This window comes from Protopterus annectens, chromosome 6.part0 (assembly GCF_019279795.1).
Source record: "Protopterus annectens isolate FY-2018-M chromosome 6.part0, PAN1.0, whole genome shotgun sequence".
NCBI classification, from domain to species: domain Eukaryota; kingdom Metazoa; phylum Chordata; order Ceratodontiformes; family Protopteridae; genus Protopterus; species Protopterus annectens.
This window is the reverse complement of record NC_056737.1, coordinates 299,379,168-299,404,212: the sequence shown is the minus strand read 5'-3', so window position 1 is coordinate 299,404,212 and position 25,045 is coordinate 299,379,168. Positions and strand designations below refer to the sequence as shown.

General features: G+C 47.1%; 1 protein-coding gene across 2 annotated transcripts in view; it reads right to left on the bottom strand.

Annotated features, from left to right (window-relative positions):
- Nucleotides 1-25,045, bottom strand: part of SNW1 (SNW domain containing 1) — a 1,165,034-nt gene that overhangs the window by 529,529 nt on the left and 610,460 nt on the right. The window lies entirely within an intron of this gene.

Sequence of the window (25,045 nt, the reverse complement as noted above, 5' to 3'; positions counted from 1 at the left end):
GGAGAGGAGAGGAAGAGGGGGTAAAGCATAAACTGATTGGCTTTTCCAGGTGATGGACAAGGCATACACTTTCCAAGCTTGTCTGTGGGGAATCCTTGTGCAGAATTTGTCCAAATGGTAGTTCTGAGGGGAAGCAAACAGGTCTAGCTCAGGTCTCCCCCATTTGTTTCTCAAAATGATGAATATCTTTGGTTCCAGTTTCCACTCATGTGGGTCCATGAGATTTCTGGTTAGGTCGTCTGCCAGTGTATTTAGCTTGCCTGGCAGGAAGTGAGCTTGTAGGTGCACTTGGTAGCTCAAGGTTGTGTTCCAAAGAGCCATGGCTAGTCTGCAAAGAGGGTATTGAATGGGTTCCCCCCTGCTTGTTTATGTACCACATAACAGTGGTGTTGTCCTTCTTTACCAATAATTGTCCTGGAAGAATGTGGTCCTTGAAGGTTGTCACAGAATTCTGCACAGCTAACACTTCTTTTTGATTGATATGCAAGTGCATTTGACTCTGGTTCCATTTGCCCTGAATACACTGCCCTGCCAAGTGAGCCCCCCATGCATAGTCTGATGCATCTGTTGTTAGGGTTTGGCCGGCAGGGGGTAGAGTGAATGGCAGTCCCTTGTTGTGGTGGCAGGACTCTGCCCACCTAAGGAACTCTGTCTTTATAGAAGGAATGATAGGAATCATTGATTCGAGGTCCTGAGAATGTTGACACCATAGGCTTTTTAGATACCACTGTAGTTTCTTCGTATGCAGTCTTGCATATGGAATCAGTAGAATGTAAGAGGCCATGAACCCTAGGGCTTGCAGTATTTTCCTTGCAGATAGTCGGGTCTTTGTGGCCAGTAGTTTGAAGTAGGCTGTCAAATAAACATGTTTCTCTGGCGTGAGGTAGGCCATCTGGGAAGTTGTATTCAAGCTTGCGCCCAGGAATACAATTTTTTTGGCAGGGTACTAGGTGTGATTTCTTTTCATTTATAGTGTACCTCAGTGAAGTTAGTAGTTTCTTTACAAATGCCAGATGATTTAATAGTATGTCCTGGCTTCCTGGCTTTCTGCCTGAATTAGATAATCGTCCAGGTATGGGTATATTTGAATATTTCTTTACCTGCAGAATGCAATGACTGGAGCTAGGCGCTTTGTGAATACCCTAGGCGCAGTAGATAAGCCAAAGGGCAGTGCAGAGAACTGATAGTGCACGTAGCCTGCTCTGAAGTGTAGGTATTTTCTGCAAGATTCCCTTATTGGGATGTGTAGGTAAGCTTCCTTTAAATCCAATGTTGCCAACCAGGCATTTTGCCTAGCATGGGAAGCAGCTAATGAAGAGTTAGCATTTTGAATTTTGGGATTACCAAAAAGGTGTTTAGGATAAACAGGTCCAGGATAGGATGTCAGCAATTGTCTTTTCTGGGTACCAGCAAAAGTCTTGAGTAAAAACCTTGCCCCCATTCCTCTACTGGGGCAGGTTGAATAGCCCTGATACTTAGAAGAGAGAGAACCTGCTTTTGAGCCTCTGCCCACTGATTTGGGGGTAGGTCTGGCCAACCGTTTAGGGTTGGTAAGGAGTGGAAGTGGAATCTGTATCCTTGGGAAACTACATTTAAAATCCATTTGTCTTGGGTAATGAGTTTCTAGTTTTTTGCATGTAGGGCGATCTTTCCCCCTAAAGGAACAGTCAGTTGAGTAGGGCTTGGAAGGATTAAGGTTAAGTCATTGTGACAGTTTACCATAGGGGGGTGTCTTACTACTTCCTGCTTTGGAAGTGGGAGCCCCCCACTGCTTAGGCCTGTGAGTATTTTGAGACTGAAGTCTGGATAGTCTGCTGGTCCTGGGTTTGGACTGAGAAGGCCTGGAAGAGACAGGAAAGGACCAATACTTAGAAGGCCAGTGCCTTCTAAATCTGGGAGGCTGTACTTGTAGGAAATATTTAACAGTTTGCTTAGATTTAGCTTTTTATTCCATCTTTTTAAGTACTACTACTGCTTTGTTGCCAAACAGGTGGTCTTGGTTTAAGGAAGCATCCAGTAATTTAGCTTTAACATGATCTAGCAAAGTTTGCTCCTTAAGCCAAGCATGCCTTCTAAGTACAGACCCAGTGACAGCAGCCCTGCAAGATGCCTCTAATGAATCAAAACCACACTGCAAAGTATGTTTACCAATTTGTTCAGCAGAATGCATTAAATCCTGTAATTCTTTATTTTCAGTACAGTCAGGAATCAACATAATTTTCTGTTTAAGTAACCCAATAATACGCTGCTGGTACTTTAACATATGAAACTGGCAGTTTAAGGCCCTAATGGCCAAAGTAGCAGAAGTGTATACCTTCTTACCCCATCTGTCCAGGGCCCTGGAATCTCTATCAGAGGGGGTAGGATTTTTGGCAGTAGTAGCATTAATGCCCTTGGGTCTCTGTGAAATGGTCTCAGGATCCGCAGTAGGATTTTTAAAGAGGAACTTGTGAGAGTCAGGTGCCCTGTAATACCTATCAGGTTTTCTGAAAGCAAGAGGTAGAGAGTCAGGGGCCAGGCTAGATTCCGAGAAGGCATCATGTACAATGTCCAGTACAGGAGGGATAGCTAAAGGCCTGTGTTGAGGAAGGAGTAAGAATTCCCTAAGCCTCTTTTTGGAGTCAGAGTAATCCTGGCTTCCCAGTGGAAATGCTCCCTAAGAGTATGCAAGTTTTCACCAAAAGAGAAATCCTCTGGAGGGGAAGCAGAGGGAATGGAGTGTTCTGCATCAGAATCCTCATAGGTAGATAAGGGTAATTCCTGGTCATCAGAGAAAACAGACATTTCAGAATCCTGACCAGAAGAATCAGAAGGAAAAACAGTACTAGGTCTCTTAGAGGGGGAAGGGTGGCTTCCCCTGATTAGAGTAATAAGGTCTTTAGCCATTCTTATCATTTGTTTTTTTAGAGATAGGGGCCTGACCATGCGGTCTGGGCGGTTTTCTAGGCATGGATCGAGTTTTAGGCCTTGAAGAAGAAGATGGCATTGGTTCAATATGCAAGTCAGTAGGCCTGAATACACCCTCAGAAGCCGGTGCCTGCACAGCGGCTCTGGACCCATCCAAGGTAGAGACATCTGCAGGTTCCACAGTCGAAGAAGCATCTCGAGGCATACCGGATTCTGAATGGGTCTCAGTAGAGGCCTGCAAATCTGAAGTAGCAGGTATCAGGGATTGCGAAAGCACCTCACTGAGTACCGGCAAACTGGTGACTAGTTTAGGAGAAGCGTCGTCGGCAGTTTTGGACCTATGCGGTCTGTCTTTATCTTTGCGTGTTTTCGGAATGTCGGTACTCGGGTGGCTTACCAAAGTCATTTTTGGATAATTGAACAGAGTACCAAAATATTTAGATGCATAAATGAACAGATGACGAATAGTACAAGGTTTGAATAAGGTACAAAACCGACAGCGAGTTACGTTGTGGTCTCTGCCTAAGCAAGGAATGCAGTACAAATGAAAATCTTTATGAGGTATTTGCTTTCCACACGAAATACAATTGTTAATTTTTACTGACATCGGTTCAGAGCAAGAAAAAGGATCCCCAACAGGGTACTTCACTTAGTTGAAGACTTCAGATCTGAAACTTGAAAATGAAAATTTCAGGAGTCGGCCAACCAGCACTTGCGAACTGCTTCAGGCACCACACGGCAAGTAAGACTGCTGTAATGGCATCGGCTGCATGCTTTATACCCCTGACTACCAGACATCATGGAAGATGAGACAACAACCGATGCAGGACACAAGACTTTGATAATCAGGCCGAATGAGGGCTACTGCAAGCAGATAACCCAAATATGATGACTGCAACAGTGAAACACAAAGAACATCAGACAATCTATATAGCAGATGTGACTTGGTCTTCCTTGCTTGTTTATATACCCAAGACTGTTGTGTCATCTGTGAAGATCTTCAGGGTGACCTGGTTTCCATTAGTGGGAGAAAATATGCAGACTCTGAATGATTACCCCCATTTTCTTCTCATCAATCAGTTATATCCTTAGTATTGGGGTCCATTACCCCTAGACTATTGGGGAACCTGTCCATGCCCCTTCCCTAGCTAGATCTGAAAGAAAGGCCTGGAATGAGATGTACCTGAGTGATCCACCACTGTAATTCTTTCTTCAGAAAAAGAAAACGTGGGATTAGTGTGTCCAAAAGGTGACAATGTTGAGACCAGATAGATTTTTAGGTACTGCAGAATCTTTCTCATATGTAGTTTTGCAAAAATAATCATTGGCAATGATGCAGCCATGAACTGCAGCACTTTGAGAATTTCCCTTGCAGGGCAGGTTTGAAGAGGCAGTAGAGACTGAATGGGCATGGAAAGAGACCAAATCTTCTCTTTTGGGAAAAAAGCCAACATGAGGTACGTATGCAGTCTGCAGTCTAGAAACAACAGGTCCTGTGTAGGGGTCAACCTAGACTTTTTTATATTTACAGTAAACCCCAGACTCAGTAGAAGGAAGATCGTATAGCAATGAAACTTTAACAGAACTTCTTCAGAGAATGCCTGTATTAGCAGGTTATCAAGATATGAGACTATATGAATTCTGTAAATTCTGTAAAAGGCAATAGCAGGGGCCAAGCATTTTTGAAGACCCTGGGGCTGTGGATAACCCAAAGGTTGAAACAGAAAACTGAAAATGTGAAGAACAAGCAGAAAATATTAGAAACTTCCTGTAAGAAGGATGAATGTGAATGTGAAGAATCATTCTTCAAATCTAAGGATACCAAACAAGAAGAATGCAAGAAAGGAGAGTCTGCAGGAAAAGCATTATGAAAGAGGGCTCCTTGGTGTGTTGAGATGGTACAAACCTAGAATGGGCATCCAGTTAGGATAGCCTCTCAAGTCATTTTGTAGCCTTGTTGAGTAACGGACTGCACTAATTTGTCTGAAATTAAGATCTGCCAAGCAGAAAGGGGTGAGGTTAATCTTTATGACAGAGTGCGGGATGGACCAAGGGGAACAGGAAATGGCAGAAAATAGGTTGATTTGTCTGGAAAGGGAGGTTTTGCAGACTTGGAGTGTCTAGCAGATTTATCCTAAAATCCTTTTCCTGGCAATGCAATGAAAAGGAAACAGGCTTAGTCAGGTAGTTCTTTTGATACCTGGGGACAGAGGTAAAAATTTCCTGGACATCTTACTTTATTTTCACTAGTTCTTGCAAGGATCTAAATAAGTGTGCAACCTTAGGACCAAATAACATATCTCTGTTGAGAGGGATATCAAAATTTAAGCTTTAACATCCTCAGAAAGGACGGAGAATGAAGCCATGAAAATCTTCTTATAACAGATCCAGTAGCAGCTGCACTGGATGATCCTTCCAGTGTATCATAACTGTTCTTTATACTTACTGTCTTGCTACCAAGGTAGCGTCACTCACTGTGAAAATAGCCTGCTGTTTTTTTTTTCAGACACTTCAAGGCTAAAAACGGATTTTGTTCAAATCACTCAGACTGAATTAGAAGTTATGTACTCACCATAACGTTCCATCTGAGTAGGTGACTTAATTCGGATGCAACCTGTGGGTATCGGATCCGACCTCGGATCCGAGCCGGCAATTCAAAAGCTTAGGCTCCGAGCTCCTAGCTCCTCCCTCTTACCCATAACCCCTTGCCAAGCCCTGACTGACCTCAGATTGAGTTTGCCTCAAAATACTGACAACAGTACACTAAAATAGCATAAATACTCGCTCTATAAAGGTCAGGGGGATGGAGGGATGGTTGCATCGAATGAAGTCACCTACTCAGATGGAACGTTATGGTGAGTACATAACTTCTAAATCTGAAGTAGGCAGACTTCATTCGTCTGCAACCTGTGGGACCCTAGCTACCTGAATCTTGGGCCGTCATGGAAGGATGTTCGAGCACCGCTGAGCCAAAGGATGCTCTTCCTCTAGAAACAACATCCACCTTGTAATGAGAAATAAAAGTATGAGGCGAGGCCCAAGTAGCTGCAGCACATATCATCCAATGATACACGGGACTTAAAGGCGGCTGGCGTGGAAACTGCCCTAGTAGAATGAGCCGTAACCCTCTGAGGAGCAGGTCTGCCTGAAGTGTCATATGCCTGCAAAATACAATTAGCAATCCACTTAGATAGTGTGACTTTAGATACTGCTTTACCCAGAGCAAATTTAGCAAAGGAGACGAACAGCTGATCTGATTTCCTGTGGCCAGCTGTTCTGTTAATATAAAAACGTAATTGTCTATGAACATCCAAGGAATGCAATTTGTATTCTCCTTTGTTTGAGTACTTGGGAAAAAAACACAGGTAAATTGATCGACTGGTTAATATTGGATTCAGAAGAGACCTTCGGAAGAAAAGAAGGATTGGTCCTGAGGCACACCCTATCAGGGAAGAAAGAAAGGTAAGGCGGTTTGACGCACAGAGCCTGAAGCTCAGACACTCTTCTGGCTGAAGTGATAGCTACCAGGAAGGCAGTCTTCCAGGAAAGGTACTTTAAATCAGTAGAAGCTGCAGGCTCGAAGGGAGGAGCAGTAAGGGCTTGCAGGACTAAAGACAAGTCCCAGGGTGGTACAACCTCCTTGACTGGAGGCCTCAACAAAAACTCCTTTGAGAAATGTTTTGCATAATTTCGCCATAAGGGAGCTGTGTCATGACCAATGTGATAATGCGAGATAGCTGCCAATTGTACCTTAATCGTGGAAGAACTAGCCCCTTGATGAAAGAGGTCCGTTAGAAAATCCAGCACCGCTGACATAGGTGCCGAGAAAGGATCCAAAGTTCTCTGTACTGCCCATATAGAGAATCTCTTCCATTTACTCCGATAAACCTGCCTGGTGGAAGGTTTATGAGCTGCCACTAAAATGGCCTTGACCGGTGATGAGATACCGAGTCCTAATTAAGGATGGAACTGGAGCAGCCAAGCTGTCAACTTCAGGGTCCGCAGATTGGGAACTGACATTCCCAGAGGGTGAGAGATGAGAGTCAAAATTGGATCCAGAATCCATGGTGGATTGATTTTGTGAGACCATACGAAGGGGAACCAAGGTTGTTGAGGCCAGAATGGGGCAATGAGAATCATTCTGCTCCCCAAACTGTTGGCTTTCTGCAGAAGCCTCTGCATCAGAGGAAGTGGAGGGTAGGCATAAAGGAGACCGGGAGGCCAAGCATGCACCAGAGCATCTCTCGAACTCCTGGTGGGGGAAGCAGAGCGAAGAAATTGTCGCATTTGGCGTTTGAGGGAGAGACAAAAAGATCGCAACAGGGTTGCCCCCAAACGGCAAAAATCTTCTTCGCTACTTGAGGATTGAGAGACCACTCGTGTGGAGAAAGGATGGTGTGACTGAGCTTGTCCGCAAGGATGTTGGACTTTCCCGGAATGTGCGTTGCTACCAGAAAGCGTTTGGTGGAAATTGCCCATTCCCAGACTCTCATGGCCTCTCGACAAAGGGGGTAAGACCTGGTTCCTCCCTGTTTGTTGATATACCAGACTACTGACATGTTGTCTGTCTGAATCGCAATAGTCCCTGAAGGAAGAACGTGAAGTGCTTGCAACGCTAGGAGCACCGCCCTCATTTCCAGGACATTTATATGCAATGACGTCTCTGTGGGATTCCACGTGCCTTGGACAATCTTTCCCGCCGAATGCCCCCCCACCCGAGGCAGGAAGCGTCCGTGGTTACTGTGGCTCAGGGAAATGCCACGCAAAAAGGTCTCCCTGCCAGGGGCTCCGGAGAAAGAAGCCACCAAAGAAGGGAGTCCCTGCACGCTCTGCTGACCGCAATCGGAGCGTTTAGAGAAGAACAAAGAGGGGACCACTGAACTTGAAGAGTCCATTGAAGAACCCGCATGCGTAAACGGGCATGAATGAGAAGCGGAATAGCTGCCGCCATAGAACCTAGGGCCCTCAGGACCGAAGCTGCAGTTGGAGATGGTTGCAGGATCGCTGTCACATGACACTTCAGGCTGGCAATACGGTCTGGGGTGAGGAAGGCTCGCATTGATCTGGTGTCTAGTCTTCCTCCTATGAAATCTATAACTTGTGTGGGGTTCAGAAAGGATTTCTCCCAGTTTATCGTGATGCCCAGCCTTGGTGCTAGTTGAAGAAAGTAATCCCTGGCTGAGCACAGAAGATGCCTTGATGATGCCGTCAGGAGCCAGTCGTCCAGGTACGGAAAGACCTGTAATCCCTGGAGCCTCAGGTGGGCCGCTACCACCGCTAGCACCTTGGTGAACACCCTGGGGGCTGAGGTGAGACCAAAGGGGAGGACCCTGAACTGGTAATGACTGGCGCCCAGCTGGAAGCGAAGAAACCTCCTGGATCGTCTGTCCATCCGAATGTGGTAGTACGCGTCCTTGAGGTCTATGGAGCACATCCAGTCATTCTCCCTCAAGAGGGGAAGTATAGATTGCAGGGTGACCATCCGGAACTTTTGTTTGGTTACTGACAGGTTCAGCTGGGAAAGGTCTAAGATTGGTCTTAAGTCCCCCGTCTTCTTTGGCACCAAAAAGAACCTTGAGTAAAACCCTAATCCGGTTTGATCTCGGGGACGCTGAATGGCTCTTTTTTGTACCAGCTGTTCTATTTCGTCAGCTGCCCTCCTTGGTCGGGTGGAACATCTGGGAGGCTGCGAGATTTGGGAACCTTGAATAGGGGAATTGAATATCCTCTGGATATGACTCGAAGCACCCAACTGTCTGTTGTTATGGACTCCCAAGAAGTCAGGTCCCTCGAAAACCGCCCCCCGACTGCCTCCAGAGACGGACAGCCAGGCAACCCTTCAGGGCTGCTGCGTGGGTCTATCAGAGAAAGGTTCTCTGGACCCAAAGTTGCCAGGAGCCCCCCTGCCTCTAGCACGACGACCTCCCCGTCCTCCTCTGCCACGGAAGGACTGGTTGTCCGGAGCAGGTTGGGACTGCTGCGACTTCCGGAACCACATCTTCTTCTGTCCCTTTTGGTTCTTAGAGAAGGTCCTCTGGGGAGCTGAGAAGCGGACTCCGTCGGCAGACAGCGTCTTCCCGTCCTTTTCGCTCTGGACTAATGTCTCGTGAACAGTCTTGCCAAACAAGGCAGAACCATCGAAGGGGGCATTCGCGAAGGTCGCCTTGAAGGGCTCAGCAAAATCACAATGGCGGAGCCAGGCCTGTCGCCTCATGACTAGGCCTGCTCCGCTGGCTCTAGCAGCTCCCTCAGTAGCATGAGAAAGTAGCCGCATAGATGTATTGGAAACTGATCTGAGAGTGGCCATTCGGGTGGAGTAAACCTGTTTATCCTCACTCGAGATGGACTCGGGGAGATGCAGCGTATTCTTTAATCAGATCCCGCTGCATCCTAATGACATGTGCCATGTAGTTCAGCGCTCTCAAGGAGAAAGTTGCTGAACTAAAAACTCGCTTCCCAATGCGATCCATCGAACGGGACTCCTTGCCCGGAGGATGCACGGAGGGACTCTCCTGGGCCAATTCCCTCTTCGTGGCTGCAGCCATCATCATGGCATCTACTGGGGGACCCTTACTCCAGTGGGTGCGGTCCGACGGAGGGGACAGAATGCGGTCCGGGTGCTTAGGGATAGGCTCAATGGTGTCCGGATCCTTCCACGCCCTGATGGAAATAAGATCCACCAGGGGTCAGCAGGAGGGGACACCCAAGAGGTAGAAGGGCCCGCGAATGCCTCCAAGAACACAGACTCGTCCGAAGAAGCCTTGGGGCAGACCACCCCTGATCCTTAACATCTCCATGATGTCTCCAAATGAGACGTCCTCAGGGGTGACCTAGGGAGCCTTCCTTCATCCAAGTCTGTGTCTTCAGTGACGGACTCAGGGGAGTCCATGTGCCTCCTCTTACACTTACGCTTCCGAGGTACTTCATCGGGGGGGCTGTCCGAGGAGTACTCTTCAGCAGTTGGATGTTCCAAGGGAACCACTTGGGACATCAAGGCGGGCTGTCCCTGGGACCGGCTGGTGGGGGCCTGGCCCAACTGCAATGGAGTGCGGGAAGGAGCCGTGGCAGGGACTGGGGGTCTGGATGTCCTCGACAGTGCCCTTTCCACAATGTCAAAAGCCGAGGGGGAGCCACCTTCTCTAAGCCCCGAGAGCCGACCCCCACTCGGATCCGACGCACGGATCGGAGTCGGCGCCGAAACCGTCGGATCCGAGAGGCCGGTGCGCTCCGACCTGGACGGAGCCGAAGACACACCAGCTCCCTCGGATCCGAGGCTCGGCCCTCGGCTCGAGAGGTCGGGTCCGGCACCCGAAGCACTCAAGGGATGGGACGGATCCGAGGTGCGCCGACCCATCGGATCCGACCCACCCCCGGATCCAAATCTGCCCGGCGCCGACAGCTCCGAACCCATGGTATGGGTCGGAGAAGGAGCCAAGGCGAAAAGGTCAAGCCCTCCCGGATGGGGGCTAGGAGCACTCCCATTTGCATTTGGGCCTGGATGAATTTCTTCATCATCCGGTCCATATCAGCTTCACTCATAGAAAATGTTGACCTAGTGGAGGCCACCGAAGCGGACCTAGAGAGCCGCCTCGGAGACCTCCTGGAAGGGCTAGCCTCCTCCTCCTCGGGTCCAGGAGAGAACCGAGGGGAGTGGAGCCGAGGAGGAGGAAAGCTAGAAGGCACAGGGGAGGCCCGCTTAGATGGAGGAGCCGAACTGGAAGTTTCGGCTCTTCGCCAGGTGCCTCTCCCTGTGCCTCTCCTTCTGTCTTTCCTTAGAGGATTCCTTCCCCTCCGGCAACTTAGAGGGAGGTTGAGTCCCAGCCGGAGGGGGAGAACTCACAGCAACAGGTTGCTGAGTGGAAGGGGCAGAGGCCGAAGCGGTATCTGGAGGTAAAAGACCCGCCAGCACCAACTTCGACCTCCGCTCCCTCAAAGCTCGGGGGTTGAACCCTGCATAAATGGTACAACCAGATGACAGGTGTTCAACCCCCAAGCATTTAACGCACCGAGTGTGGCCATCCGCTGGGGACAGCTTATGGCCACACTCGCACACATTTCGAGAACACAGCCTTATGGGCTTCAGACATCGCAACCCTAAGGCCTAACACAGAACACACACAAACAAACTACGAAAAACCCGAGAAAATTAACTAAAAGAGAGAGGAAAGCCTAAACACACTCAACACTAACTATATCAAGAAAGAAAATAAAGATTTTAAAACTTTTTTTAGTCAAAAATTTAGTTCTTATCTTCACCAACGCCAGGAGCTCTGGAATTCCGTAGCTACTTGAAAAGCGGCAAACGAAATCTGAGGTCAGTCAGGGCTTGGCAAGGGGTTATGGGTAAGAGGGAGGAGCTAGGAGCTCGGAGCCTAAGCTTTTGAATTGCCGGCTCGGATCCGAGGTCGGATCCGATACCCACAGGTTGCAGACGAATGAAGTCTGCCTACTTCAGATCAGATATTTAGTCATTTGTGTTGGGTAAATCAAAGCTCTTAAGGTCAGAGTGGATTAGGTGTAAACCTTTTCTGCATATCTGTCCATGGCCCTACTATCTCTGTCTAAGCGTAGTGGGCATTAGCAGCTGGTAAAAGACTGTCTGTGGAAATAGAAAGGGCAAGGGGCTCTGCACAAGGATTTTTATATTAAGAATTTTAGGTATTCAGGCACTTTACAAAATCCATCAGGTCTCAAGAGTCTGGAAGGTGAGAGTCAGGCCAAGTAGATGTGAATGCAAAAGCATCCAGAAAAGAATCCAAAACTGTGGGAACTGGTGCAGATGTAAGGGTGACAACTTCTAGTAAATTACAACATCTCTTCTACATTAGATACTGGTCTGGATTTCCACTCAAAATGTTGCATCAATTTGGTAATGGTTTCCCTAAGAAGAGTTCTCCAACAGGTGGGTCAGGAGCCCTTTAGCCTGGGAACGAATATGAGAGGAATAAGCCAGTGAATGTTCATTTGAATCAGAATCTGCCTCATTCTCATCAGAACAGGATTTGTGTAGTCTCTTCTGAGGAAGAGGAAAAGGAGCAATGGCCAAAAATGGAGTAGGTTTAAGAGACAAAATGGCCTTAGACAGGCCTTTAGAAAATTCCATGCATTCTTTTTAATGGAAAGTCTGAGGAGGAGAAACTTTTTTTTTGTCTTCTGTTTCTTTTTCTTAGGAATGACGTCTGCTTTAACAAAACATGGCAGATCCAACCCCTGGTTCACTTCTACCAAAGATCCAGGCACGTCTTCCTGAACCAGAATTTGTAGGATGACCTCCAGTCCTAATGAACCTACATGCTCACAGTCCCCTCTTCCTCATTCTTTACTGTATTGGTTTTGTCAGTCGTATTGGACATGCAACAGCCAGGCACCATACTGGCCTCCAAAGCCTCAAAAAGTACATCTAAATCCAAATGGACAGAAGCCTTTTGATCTTTTTATAAACAAGCAGGCCATTGGATGACAAAGGTCCACCATTTTTGATTAGGCAAGGCACTTCAATTGCAGAGTCTCTAAAGTTAAAGTTAGGTACTCATCATAACTATGCATCTGATCAACTGATGGGTCTCTGATCCAGCTTAGCTGCATTTATTAGACTCTCAGATCCAACTCTTGAGCTTCTCCTTTTACCCATAATATCCCAGTCACCCTGCAATACCTCAGATCGAGTTTGCACCCAATATCCAATAGAAAGAACTAACCTCAGGCTAAGATAAAAGGAAGGCTAGTAGAAAAGACCGGGGCTCAAACCTGGACCAGAGACTCCACAACAACCATAATGCTACTTCAGGAATTAAAGGAAAGGGGAAAAGAGTGTGGAAAGTTCAGGAAGAATTAAAATGGACAAAACAGATGCATAGTCATGGTGAGTATATAACTTCAATATCTGATGATGTCCTTTTCATTCGTTTCTCAACTGAAGGGACAGAGCCCCCTGCTATGTGAACCCTGGGTGACCCTCATGGAAAGATATTCCGGAGTACTACAGAACCAAAGGCAGCCCTGCTTCTGGAAGTCAAACCCAGTTTGTAATGAGCAATACACGTATGAGCATTAGACCAGGTAGATGTGGCACAAATGTCATCAGTAAAAGTCCAAGTCCAGAAAACAGATGATGTAGCCATGGATCTGGTGGAGTGCGATTTAGGAGTTCTGGGTAAGGATAAACCTCTGATTGCAAATAAGAAGTTATGTACCTACCATAACGTTCCATGTTAGTTGTCTTCTTCTCGCCTTCTTTCTTGCTGGATGGGTTCGGAGCCGATCCTCGGCTCCGACTCGGCCAATACTAAAGCTCGAGAGCTAATTCCACTGGCTCGAGGCTCCACTATATCCCACAATGCCAGGCGGTAACTACTCAGATCTCGTTTGATAGCTATACCAAGCAACCTTAGTCTCCATAGAATGGAGTAGGGAAACCCACCTCAAAACAACCTGCGTGAAATGTATCGCAGACCTAAGAAAGGAGAAAAAGAGGTGGAAGAACGTGTGGGAATGACGACTTCCAGAGGAAGAACACAAACTGAATTCCTGTCGGTCTGTCCAGGCTTGGGGGAAGGAGGGTGGGACGCAAGAAAGAAGGCGAGAAGAAGACAACTAACATGGAACGTTATGGTAGGTACATAACTTCTTAATGTTAAGTTGTCCATCTCGCCTTCATTCTTGCTGGAAGGGACCGCGTCCCTAGCACCTTATCCCGGGTGGCCTATCGGAACAGACTCTTGAGAACAGTGGAACCAAAATTGGCACGGCTTCTGGAAACCATGTCCAATTTGTAATGTGAAATGAATGTATGAGGAGAAGCCCAGGTGGCTGCTGCACAAATGGAATCTATTGGCAGCCTATCCTGAAAAGCTACGGATGTAGCTAATGCCCTAGTTGAATGAGCTCTAGGTCTTGAGGGTAGTTTTTGATGTCTGATCTCATAGATGAAGGTAATTGTAGAGGTGAGCCATCTAGAGAGGGATACTTTAATAACAGGAAGGCCCAATTTCCCTTCCGCATATGACAGAAAAGTACAGTTTTGTACCTACCATAAATGTAGATGTTCGAGGATTCCCTTGCTGCAGTCCTGACAATTGGGTATAGTCCGCGTCCCAGTCGGCCCGAATACCAGAGTATAAGGCTGACGTCGGTCATGGCGCCTTAGACTGACGTCAGTACGTCAGGGTACTAATGCGCATGACCGACGCCATTTCCTCAGTCTTTTCTTGCCCCAGATGTCAGAAGACCCAAAAAGACAAGTCCCAAAAACAACCTGCACCAAAAAACATGTACAATATATACAGTAATACATACAAAAAATATAAGCATGAAAACTCACCTACACAACCACCCTGAAACACAGAGGGGAAGGAGGGAGGTAATTGGACTGCAGCAAGGGAATCGTTGAACATCTACATTTATGGTAGGTACAAAACTGTACTATGTTCTTCGCCTTCCCTTGCTGCAGTCCTGACAATTGGGTAGAATCCCAAAGCAGAGGTAAGGGAGGCTGGCAAATTATAAAGTAGCAGGAGCTGACAACATGCCTTGTAAAACAGCCGTGGCAAAACCAGCTCTAGTCTTAGAGTATATAGGCAGGTGATAATGCCTAGAGAAAGTATGCACTGAACTCCAAGTAGCTGCTTCCAGAATATCCTTAGTTGCCACCCAGCTTAGAAATGCTGTTGAAGTGGCAGTAGCCCTAGTGGAATGAGGCCTAATCCCAGCTGGAACCTCTTTGCCATGATGGGAATAACAAAATGCAATGCAAAAGCCAATCCACCTAGAAATAGTTTGTTTTGACACAGGCTTGCCCTGTGAACTCAAAGCAAAAGAAACAAGTAACTGCTGAGACTGCCTAAAATCTTTAGTCCTGCTCAAATAATAACGCAATTGCCTGTGTACATCTAAAGTGTGCAAAATCTTTTCCCCTTTATTTTGAGGATCTGCAAAAACGTAGGCAAATGAATAGTTTGGTTTAAAGCCACACTAGAAACCACCTTAGGCATAAAGGAAGGATTAGTACGTAATGATACCCTGTCCTTATGGAAAATCAAAAGGGCTCTACTGCCATAAGGGCCTGCAACTCAGACACCCTTCTTGCAGAAGTAATAGCCAACAGAAAAGCAGTCTTCCATGACAAATATTTCAATTCAGCAGTAGCTGCAGGCTCAAAAGGTTGTAGAGTAAGTTTTTCCAACACAAAATTGAGATCCCAAGCAGGAGTAGGAGCTCTACGTGGGGGTCTTATATTCTTTGCCCTCTAAGAAACTGCTTGAACAAAGGATGCGAAAACAAAGGTGGGTCACAATCATAGTGAGCTGAAATTGCTGCAGCATGAATCTTTATGGAAGAGAAGGACAAACCTTTGTCCAATAATTCAGTAAGATATTGAAGAGCCACACTCAAATTAGGCTCTGAAATCTCCAAATTCTTTGCTGTACTCCAAAATAAAAATCTCTTCCATTTTTCTGCGTACACTCTCCTAGTACTAGGCCTTCTAGCTTCCATAATCACATTTAAAACTTGTTGAGGAAGCTGAGACCTACCATGCTTCAACACAGAATATGCCAAGCTGTGAGATGAAGAGATTGAAGCTTGACATTGAGCAGATGACCGTCCTTCTGAGATAACAGATGAGGAATCAGAGGTAAAGGCCATGGAGGCTTCTTTACAAGACTCCTTAGAAGTGGGTACCAGTGTTGCCGAGGCCAATCTGGAGCTATCAAAATCATCCTTGGCCTGTCCTGTCTGACCTTTAGTAATACCTTTGGAAGAAGAGGTAGAGGTGGAAAGGCATAGACATGAAGGTTTTTCCAACTGAAAGACAGAGCATCCACTTTCCAAGCTGTGTGATGAAACCCCTTTGTGCAATACTTTGGCAGCTGGTGGTTTAGTGGAGAAGCGAACAGATCTATGTCTGGAGTTCCCCATGACACTGTCAATTTCTGAAATACATGAAGATCCAGTTTCCACTCGTGGGGATCCATGATTTGTCTGCTTAATACATCTGCTAGGGAGTTCTGTGCTCCTGGCAGAAACCTTGCCTGAAGAGTCAGTTGCAGGCTTAACGCAGTCTCCCATAAAATCATTGCTTGCCTGCATAGAGGATAAGAATGTGTTCCCCCTTGCTTGTTGATGTACCACATGACAGTTATGTTGTCTGTCAGAATCAACACCTGCCCTGGAAGAAGTAACTCCTTGAACGCCATCAATGCAAACTGGACTGCTAACATCTCCTTCATGTTGATATGTAGATGCTGTAGTCTGGCAGGCCACTTGTCTTGTATCCACTTTCCATTTAGATGAGCTCCCCAAGCAGTGTCCGAGGCATCTGTCGTTAAAATCTGACTCGCCTCTGGCCGGGTCACAGAGAGTCCCTTGTTTAGGTGACATTCCTGAGCCCACCACAAGAATTCCTTTTGAAGGCAAGGTATTATTTGAATGACAGTGTCCAAATCTTGGCAGTGCTGTGTCCATACATTTTGAGATACCATTGCAGCTTCCTCATATGCAGTTTGGCATTGGGAAGCACCAGAATACAAGATGCCATGAACCCTAATGCTTGAAGGACTGTCCTTGCAGTCAGCACGGACTGATGAGATAGTTGATGGAAGTAAAGTGACAGACTCTTTTGTTTGTCCGGGGTTAAAAAGGCCATCTGGGCTGCTGTATTCAGTCTCACACCCAGAAAGCACATGTCTTGAGAGGGTACTAGACTGGACTTTATTTCGTTCACAGAATACCCTAGGCATCTTAGCACTGCTATGACATATTCCAGATGCTGTAGAAGGTGTTCCTTTTCTTGAGCCAGAATCAGGCAGTCGTCCAAGTAAGGATAAATTTGAATGCCTTGAAGCCTGAAGTAAGCTATCACTGGAGCCAGAACCTTTGTGAATACTCTGGGCGCAGTAGATAAGCCAAAGGGCAATGCAGAGAACTGATAATGAAAATCTCCAGTTCAAAGCAGATACTTTCTGCAACTTAGCCTTATGGGCACATGAAGGTAAGCTTCCTTGAGATCCAAAGTTACCATCCAGTGATCCTTGCCCAGCAGAGGTAACAGTTGCTGTAACGTCAACATCTTGAACTTGGGAATGTCCAGATAAGTGTTGAGGATAGATAAATCCAAAATTGGTCTCCACGTGTTCCCCTTCTTTGGTACTAGGAACAGGCGAGAATAAAATCGAAGCCCCTTTCTGATACAGGGACTGGCTGAATAGCCCCTATCTGGAGTAACTGAGAAACTTGCTTGTGAGCCTCTTTTCTTTGTGGAGGAGGAACATCTGGCATGCCTTTGAAAGGGGCATTGTGTGGAAATAAAATCTGTACCCGTGATGAATGATATCCAGCACCCATCTGTCTTGAGTGATTAAATCCCAATTTTCTTTGAAAAGAGACAATCTTCCTCCCAAAGGAGCTGCCAGACGAGAGTCCACTGGCAGCTGAAAAGGCAGGTCATTGGTTCTGCTTACGAAAGGACTGACCCCTGCCCTCACCAGAAGTCTGAGCAGGTGAACTGTCTGATCTAGGCCTAAACGAACCTTGAGCCCTGCCCCTACCACGTCTAGACCTACCCCTAGACTGGGAACCATAAGCAGGATATGTCCACCCCTTAGCAGGCCAATTTCTACTAAACTTGAGGCTGCACCTGCAAAAATCTTTAACAGTCTGCATAGACTTAGCTTTGTCCTCCATTTTCTTTAAAACTGCTTCCACAGGCGGTCCAAACAACACATCAGACTGTAAAGGAGCATCCAAAATCCTGGTCTTAACATGCTCAGCTAAATTCTGATCCTTCAACCATGCATGTCTGCGAAGAACAGAACTAGTAGCAGCCACCCTCGAGGAGGCCTGAACAGCATCAAAACCACACTGCAAAGAATGCTTACCCACTTGTTCAGACACATGAACCAAATCCAGCAATTCTTTACACTCAATACCTTCCGCCAAAGCATCCACCTTAGATTTCAATTGTGAAAGGAGATAATTCTGATATTTCAGCATATGAAACTGACAATTCAACGCCCTCATGGCTAGAGTGGAAGAAGTATATACTTTCTTACCCCACCTATCCAAAGCCCTTGCCTCTTTATCAGAGGGTACAGGATTTTTAACCACAGAAGCTTTAACACCTTTAGGCCCCTGAGAAACAGTTTCTGGGTCCGCCCTGGGACTCTTAAACAAATACTTATGAGCTTCGGCACCCTATAATACCTATCAGGCTTAACAGGAGCAGGAGGCAAGGAATCTGGGTTCAGAGAAGCCTCTGCAAAAACATCCTCCACCACATTCAACACAGGAGGAATAGCTAAGGGCCTATGCTGAGGCAAAACAAGAATTCCTAAGCCGTTTTCTGGAGTCAGAGTAATCTTGGCCTTCCCATTTAAAGTGCTCCCTCATGGAGTGAAGAGTCTCTGAAAATGAGAAATCCTCAGGAGGAGAAGCTGAAGGAGTGGAATCATCCACATCAGAATCAGAATAAGTAGGAAACTCTTGCAAGTCTTCCACAGAAGACTCTGAAGCCTGTGAACACTGTTCAAAACTATCAAACTCCTGTTCCACCCTAGGCCTCTTATCAGGTGGGGCATAGAACCTCTAATCAGAGTAATCAAATCTTCTGCCATTTTAAGCATATGTTTCTTAGGCACAGAGCCGAAATGCTAGGAGAAGCCCCTACAGAAGCTGAACTTGGCCTTCCTCTAAAAGAAGCTTTGGCAACAGAAGGAGAGGCCCTAACTACCTTGGGAAGAGAGGGAAGAACAGCTACCTGAGAAGCCCCCTCAGCCTGGCCTACCTCCTGAGAGGGCACATCCTGTAACAGTAAAGTATCTGCCTGAGACTCCATAGAGATTCCTGGCAAAACCTCTGGCTCCCTGAGCCTTCTAAAGGACCGGCGTCCGGGACTGCGGTTCCTCACCCTAGACTTCACTGTTTTGTCCTTGCGCTTCTTAGATGAAGCAGGCGTGAGCATCCGGCGGCATAGTATAATTTAACGCTTCCCAAACACTAACCTAGCACAATCAAGCCTCCTCTTAATAGTGCGCTTGTTAAATCTAGCACAAGAGCGGCAACCAACAACGTCGTGCTCAGGCCCTAAACAAGGTATACACAATGTATGATAATCCCTATGCGGTATCTGCTTCCCACAAGAAATACAGTTATTCACTTTTCTGACATCCGGTTAAATACTGAGGCAAGAAAAAACCAAAATGTTCCCCAACGGGGTTACTTAGCCAACTCTGAATTCGGTCTGAAACTCCGGTTCGGAAAATCTCAGAACGCCAACCTGCACTCGCAAAATTGCTTCTGCATCGGACCATGCGGCAAAAAAGACTAAGGAAATGGCGTCGGTCATGCGCATTAGTAACCTGGCGTACCGGCGGCAGTCTAAAGCGCCATGACCGGCGTTATACTCTGGTATTCGGGCCGACTGGGACGCGGACTATACCCAATTGTCAGGACTGCAGCAAGGGAAGACGAAGAACATCAATTGATTAGATTTCCTGAATTGTTTACTCCTGTCTAAGTAATATCTAAGTTGGCGATGAACATCCAAAAAATGTAGCTTTTGTTCCGACCTGTTTGAATAGTTAGGGAAAAAGACGGGGAGATCAATAATTTGGTTTAGGTTTACTTGAGAGGAAACTTTGGGCAAAAAGGATGGATTAGTATGGAGGGATACCCTATCTTTGTGAAACACTAAGTAAGGAGGACGACTGCACAGAGCATGGAGTTCAGATACCCTTCTCGCTGAAGTTATAGCTACCAGAAAAAGTGTCTTCCAAGAAAGCAACTTCAGAGAACATGAAGCCGGTTCGAAGGGGTAAGGATTAAGGATGCCAGAACCAAGTTCAAATCCCATTGAGGCGGGGATCTTTGATTGGAGGTTTGAGAAGAAATACGCGCCTTAAAAAGGCTTTACAGAGTTTGTGAGCCATGATGCTAGACTCTGAGACATCAACATGAAAATTAGATATGGCAGCCAATTGAACTCTAATGGTAGATGCAGATGATCCTAAATGAAAGAGTTCTGCTAGAAAATCTAGAATAGACTGGATAGGTGCAGTAAAGGGATCTATGTTTTTTGATGTTGCCCAAAAGGAGAAGCGTTTCCATTTGCTACTATAAATCTTCCGGGTAGAAGATTTATGAGAGGCTATCAAGATATCTCGGACCGAGTGAGATATTGAGGGAAGCCTGGCTAAGGTTGGAATCGGAGAAACCACGCTGTGAGGTTTAGAGAAAGCAGAGATTGGTGCAGCTGACCCGATTGGTGGGTTATCAGATCTGGTACTGGGTCCAGATGCCAAGGCTGCTCCAAAAGGTAACGATGAAGAAAGCGAAACCATATCTGTCGAGGCCAGTAAGGGGCAATGAGGATCATTGTCACTCTCAAGGCGATGGCTTTCTGAATTAGTTGAGATATCAGTGGAAAGGGGGGAAAGGCATACAGAAGTCCCCGGGGCCAATCGTGGACTAGAGCGTCTCTGGTGGGATGGCCTGGTAACGGGAAGAGAGTGAAGAAGTCGTGACACTTGCTGTTTTGGGGAGTAGCAAAAAGATCGCAGCAAGGCTGGCCCCATCTTAGGAATACTTCTTCTAGAACTGATTTCTTTAGAGACCACTCGTGGGGCATGAGAATTGCCCTGCTCAATTTGTCTGTAATAACGTTGGATTTCCCGGGAATGTGCGTTGCTCTCAGAAAATGCTGAGAAGAAATCGCCCATTGCCAAAGTCTGAGTGCCTCTCGACATAAAGGGTATGATCTGGTTCTGCCTTGTTTGTTGATGTACCACACTACGGACATGTTGCCCGTTTGAATTGCAATAGTCCCAGTGGGAAGAGAGTCGTGAAGGGCTTGCAATGCTAAAAGCATTGCTCTCATCTCTAAGACGTTTATGTGCAAGTGGCACTCGAAAGGTTGCCACGTGCCTTGGACTGTCCTGCCCTGATAATGCCCCCCCACCCGATCAGGGAGGCGTCTGTTGTCAACGTGGCGACTGGGAGTGAAGGTCTTCCTCGGAGAAGTTGAGGTGATGTGATCCACCAAGACAGTTGATTCTTGCATGATTGAGTTATCAATATGGTATGGGACATCGGGAGCTGTTGAAAGGACCATTGAGTAAAAAGCATCCATTGGAGGATCCTCATGTGAAAGCGAGCTAAGGGGAGAAGGGGAATAGCTGCTGCCATGAGTCCTAACACCTTCAAAACTAGTCTGGCTTTGACTTTGTTGCATTGTAAGAGAAGGGAAACTTGTTTTTGAATATCTGACACTCTCTGTTCTGTGAGTCTGGCTGAAAGATTGAGTGTGTTTAAGGTGGCGCCTATAAAGGTAATAGATTGACAAGGTAACAAGGCAGATTTTTCGAAATTTAGCAAAATGCCTAGAGCTTGGCAAGATTGGATGGTGAAGTCCCTGGATAGAAGAAGTTGATGTCTGGTGGTGGCGGTAAGAGGCCAGTCGTCTAAATATGGAAACACCTGGAATCCTTGATGTCTCAAGTGAGCCGCGACCACTGCCATGCATTTGGTAAACACACGGGGGGCTGTAGTGAGACCAAAGGGCAGGGCCCTGAACTGGTAGTGACTGGCTCCCAGCCTGAAGCGGAGATATCTCCTGGAGCATCTGTTCATCTTGATGTGGTAGTACACGTCCTGAAGATCTATCGAGCACATCCAATTGTCCTGACCCAAGAAGGGTAGAATGGACTGTAGCGTGACCCAAGAAGGGTAGAATGGACTGTAGCGTGACCATCCGGAATTTTGTTTTCCTGATATACTTGTTTAAGTAGCGGAGATCCAGTATGGGTCTCCAGTCCCCTGTTTTTTTTGGTACCAAAAAGAATTTGGAGTAGATTCCGGATCCTTGCTGGTCTGCTGGGACTGATTGGATAGCTCTTTTTGATAGCAGCTTTGAAATTTCTAATGCTGCTTGTTCCCATAGACCGGGTGGAACGTCTGGGAAGGGATCTTTTGGGTTGGGATGGGATGTGAATAAAGGGAATTTTGTAACCCTCGGATATGATCGACTGTACCCATTTGTCTTGAGTAAGGGAAAGCCAGGCTTTTGGGTACAGGGATAACCTTCCCCCGACTGCCTCCGAAGGTAGACAGCCGGGCAGCCCCTCAGGGATGCTGAAAGGGTTTATCAGAGAACATTTCTCTGCTACCCTGGTTTTGCGGACCTCCTCTGCCTCTAGGGCGGCGTCTATTATTATTCCCCCCTCTGCCTCTAGAGGGAATTGACCTTGTCGTCAGATGAGACTCCCTGGGATTGTTTATGAACCACATCTTTCCTCCCTCTGACCTTTGGGATAGGGTCTAGAAGGGTAGAAAACGGACTCCACGGCAGAGAGAGTCTTACCTTCTACCTCGCACCTGGTCAATGTATCCTTCACCTGTGGACCAAACAAGGATGATCCATCAAAGGGAGAATTGGTGAAGGACGCCTTGAAAGGGTCCGCAGTTGCATAGCCGCATCCAGGCGTGGCGTCGTAAGGCAACGCCTGTGCCTGCTCTACTCGCCCCATCCGCAGCATATGAGACCAGCCGCATGGAGGAATTAACGATGGAATTCAGGGTTGCCAACTGGGAGTTCATTGTGTCTTGGAACCCCTCAGCTGTAGGATCCTTTATCAGTTCACCCATATCCTTGAGTAAATCTCTGGAGGCGAGTGAAGTGGCATAAGTAGTTCAGCGACGCATTGAAAAGGGCGCTGATGAGAACATCCGCTTGCCGTACCTGTCCATGGTCCTAGATTCCTTATTAGGAGGATGGACAGGAACCGAAGGATCGGCTAACTCCTTCTTAGTGGCCGCAGCCACCACAATGGCATCAACAGGGACACCTTTGGATAAAAAATCTTTATCTCTAGGGGCAGTAATAAATTTAGATGGTCTCCTCGGGGTGGGTTCCACTGAATCAGGAGCCGTCCAAGCCTTCCTTGCCACCACTTCCATAAGGGGGTCAAAGGGAGGGGACACCCAGGAGGTAGAAGGGTGAGAGCCAAACGTCTCAAGATACACTGACCCATCCTCCGAAGGGTTAAGGGCTGGCCAGTTCCCCCTCTGTTTCAGGATCTCAAGGATGTCAGCAAAGGAGACATCCTCAGAGGGGGATCGAGGGGGAACCTTCAGATTCCTCTAAGTCAGTGTCAGAGGTGATGGGGAGTCAATGTGCTTCCTCTTGCACTGCCTCTTCTTAGGGGGATCTCCTACCGGATCAGGAGAGGCCTCGGAAGAGGAGGAAATTCCCAATGGGGAAACTTGAGGAGTTGGCTCGCTGCTGTCTAAGGCAAGGGGGTGAGTAGAAATCACCGCAGGCACTGTAGATGGAGGGGTTGAAGGAGCAGACTGTGGGGCAGACCCTGGTTCTAGCACGCTCCACATGACCTCGAAGGCACCCCTGTCAGGCAAGGCCAGAGGCCCCCGCTCCGAAGAGACAAGGACCTCCCCGGCACCGACAGGGACGGCTCCGAAGCCGATGTCGGAGCCGAAATCACCAGCGCCGAAGCCCCGAGAGGGAGAGCGGGGTCGGACAAGGGTCGGATGCCACTCGCCCCCTCGGAGCAGACGAGGGAAGCTCGGCGCCGAGATCCCTCCAAGGAGGAGATCGGAGCAGATAACGGAGCCGAAAGGGAAGGTATCGAATCCAACGCACCGACAGTCATGGCTCCGACAAGCCCTGGCTCCGAACTCAAAGGAGTCGGAGGAGGAATGTATTGGGGAACGGAAATAGCCACTGACTGCTGAGTCGGGCTATACAGCATTTGGGCCAGTGCCTCGGACTTGAGAAGTCTACTCACTACCCTTTGCAAATCGTGGTCAGATAGCCTGGAAGACCGTGAGGAATGAGTTTTATGGCTCTGTTCAGAAAGAAGAGGGGATCCTGGCGCCGAGTGCACAGAGCCGATAGAGGGGGATCTAGATCTCTTCCTAGACTGCGGCTCCGATAAGAGTATCGGAGCCAACGGAGTTTTATCAGCCTCGGCTCCAGCTGGAGTCGAGGTAACAGTATGAGGCTTGGAAACATCGGCTCCAGCCGGAGCCGATGTCGAAGCAGACTTAACCTTTCCAGAAGTCGACTCAGAAACCGGAGCCGACTGTTTGGAAGTTTTAGAAGGCTTCCCCGACACAGACTGAGTCGGGGGGCCTTCAGGCTTTAATAAGCCCTGCAAGATTAATTTATTCTTGCGTTCCTGCAGGACTCTAGGGCTAAAACCATGAGAAACAGCACAAGAGTCCTGCAGGTGCAAAGGTCCCAAGCAATACACACAAGAAGTGTGACCGTCTGTCAGAGACAATTTCTGACAGCACGAGTCACACTTCTTGAAGCCTGAGACCTTCGATTCCTTGGACATAATAAAGGGTCCAAGAAAAACACACACACACACACACACACACACACACACACACACACACACACACACACACACAGGCCTTAATTAAAAATAAGATACCAGTCGCACAAGGGGACTAGAAGGGGCCTAAGGCCTAAAACTAAAGTGGTAAAAAAAGAAGGAATTAAGGGCAACAAAGTTGTCAAACTAGGTAAAGGGGTATTTAAAACTAAGGTTTTAGTGAAAAAGGAGTACTAGGGGTCTAAGATAGAAGATTTTAGAATTAAATCTTTGACTAACCTGCCTGAGCCGGTAGAAAAGCACCTCGTCAGCTATAGCGGAAAACGAGATCTGGGTAGTTACCGCCTAGTATTGTAGGATATAGGGGAGCCTCGAGCCGGTGGAATTAGCTCTCGAGCTTTAGTATTGGCCGAGTCAGAGCCGAGGATCGGCTCCGAACCCATCCAGCAAGAATGAAGGCGAGATGGACAACTTAACATCAATGGATATGGACAGTCTGTTGTCCATCTGACTAACGATAACTTTAGAAACGGATTTACCCAATTTGTTAAGGAGAAGAATAAGGCAACTGATCTGTCTTTCGGAAATCTTTTGTTCTATGGAGATAAAAGTAGAGCTGTCTATGTGCGTCCAAGAGATAAAGTATGAATTCACCTTTATTAGTGAAGTTGGGAAAGAAAACAGGCAAATTAATGGCTTCAATATTTTTCAAGGGAAAAAAAACAGACCATTTAAAAATATCTTTTTTTTAAAAATAAAAGGGATTTTGAAAAGAAAACTATTTTTAAATC